Source organism: Nannospalax galili, unplaced genomic scaffold (assembly GCF_000622305.1).
Source record: "Nannospalax galili isolate Female #2095 unplaced genomic scaffold, S.galili_v1.0 scaffold54, whole genome shotgun sequence".
Classification (NCBI taxonomy): domain Eukaryota; kingdom Metazoa; phylum Chordata; class Mammalia; order Rodentia; family Spalacidae; genus Nannospalax; species Nannospalax galili.
In genome coordinates this window covers 6749550-6751695 of record NW_008341028.1, presented here as the reverse complement: position 1 = coordinate 6751695, position 2146 = coordinate 6749550, and the positions used below count along the sequence as shown (strand labels likewise).

General features: G+C 42.6%; 1 protein-coding gene across 4 annotated transcripts in view; it reads right to left on the bottom strand.

Moving 5' to 3' along the window:
* Dis3l (DIS3 like exosome 3'-5' exoribonuclease) overlaps positions 1–2146 on the bottom strand; it is a 49893-nt gene that overhangs the window by 13512 nt on the left and 34235 nt on the right. The gene's annotated exons all lie outside the window — the stretch shown is intronic.

Below are 2146 nucleotides of genomic sequence, written 5' to 3'. Positions count from 1 at the left end.
GGCATGGATTTGATCAAAACACCTTATATGCACGTATGAAATTCTCAATAACGTTTTTGTAAAAATTTTAAAAAAGTGTCAGATTTGGATTTCTTTTATTTTTAAATATTTTAATTTTTTTATGTGTATGAGTGTTATATCTGTATGTATGTAAGTGCACTTGTGTCATGCAAAGCCCATGGAGGCCAGAAGAAGGTATCGGAGCCCCTAGAAGTTACAGATGGTTGTTACCCACCATGTGGATGCTGGGACTTGAACCCAGGTCTTCTACAAGAGCAATCAATGCTTTCAACCACTGAACATACATAGAAAACACTCCATTCACCATAATGCAGGGACTCTTCCTCTAAGAGTAATGAGTAGTGTGTTGATTAACACAGACAAAGGTGGTTAAGTTCTTGTTGAGGTTTTTTTTTTTTTGAGAGTCTCTCTGTAGCCCCAGATGGCTATTCACTAGGGAGACCAGGCTGGCCTTGAACTCAGAGAGATCTACCTCTCTTTGCCTCACCAGTGCTGGGATTAAAGGCGTGAGCCACCACACCCAGCTCATGAGCAAGATTTTTAACCTCTTTAGATCAAATTCTCTGTTTGTAAAATATGAATGATAGGGTCACCCACTCAGCACTGTCAGGACTAACCAAGAGGATATTTGAAAGCCCTTGGTCTGTGTGCCTTGTATGCAGGTGGCTCAACCAGTAACACCAGCACATTTTGCTAAATTGACAAAAACACACACACACACACACACACACACACACACAAACACACACATACACACACAAATCAATAAATAAAAAGAAGAAATTAACATATTAAACCGTTTATTTTGTTCTGGAGAGTTTTCCATTTTTTTCTTTTTAGGCAAGGTCTCTCTGTAGCTCCACCTGGCCTGAACTCACTATATAGGCCAGGCTAGCCTTGAACTCACAGAGATTCACCTGCCCTTGCCTCCCAAGTGCTGAGATTAAAGGTGTGTACCACCACATCCGGCTTCTTTTTTCTTGAGACAGGGTTTCACTATGTAGTCCTGGTTGGCTGGCCTGGAGCTCACTTTGTAGACCAGCTATGAAGCTAGCTTCAAACTCACAGAGCTTTGCCTGCCTCTGGCCCCAAGTGTTGGAATTAAAGGTGAGTGCTACCACACTTCGCTTGATAAAATTTAATTAATTAATTAGTTAATTAATTAATGTATTTGGTCTCTTGAGACAGGGTCTCCCTGTAACCTCAGCTGACGTGGAACTCACTATGTAGACCAGGCTGGCCTCGATCTCACAGAGATCCACCTGCCTCTGCCTCCTGAGTGCTGGGATTAAAGGGTGCACCACCACGCCCAGCATAAAAGATATTTTAATCCCCTATGTAGAAGCCTTTGAGAGGGAACTGACACTGATTCTAGCTACCCCAAAAGCTATCAAAGTGCCTGAAAAGGAATCCTGAGTTCATCACTCTCGAGTCCAGCCTTGGCAGACAAAAGAAAAATGAGGCGGAACCCAGTAGAGGGATGCTTTTGGAACCTCTCGTTAAGAAACTCCAATGAACTCTGATATGACATTTGAAATTTGCCCTGTTCTGATGTTTTTCTCTGGTACCCTATCTAGAACTTGTAATTCTAACTACTCCTGCCTTTACTTCTCCTCCACATCTCCTAGGCACCAGTCAAGGATTTTCTTTTCTCCCTAGAGATAAGAGTTATGCAATTTAGGAGTCTTTTAGATAGACCCACTGATGGGGTACCCTAATTGCCTCACCCTGTGTCTCTGTTCAGCATGGAAGAAGCCAGAGAGGTCTATGTCCCGATTCCCTATCAATAATTTGGGTAACCTCTTCAAAGGATGGTGCGATAAGAATAGGAGGTAGGAACTGGCTAGGCAGTTAGGGGAAAAAGACCCCAAAGAAAAATAGCCAGTTTCTTGGCTAAAAGTCAAAATATCTTTGGGCCTCTTAGCAACATACTCTGTTCCAAAGACCAAAAATGTCAAAAGTATTTGGGAGCTCTTATCTAACCCCTAAACAATTTTAGGGTTGCCTCTTCAGAGGGGGAATGTTAGAGTAGCAAAAAGCCCCCTCCTCCAAAGAAAGGCTACAAGAAGTTGTCAGAAAAAAGTGATGGGGAGATATGGGAGGAATTGGAGGGGAGGGAGTGGGT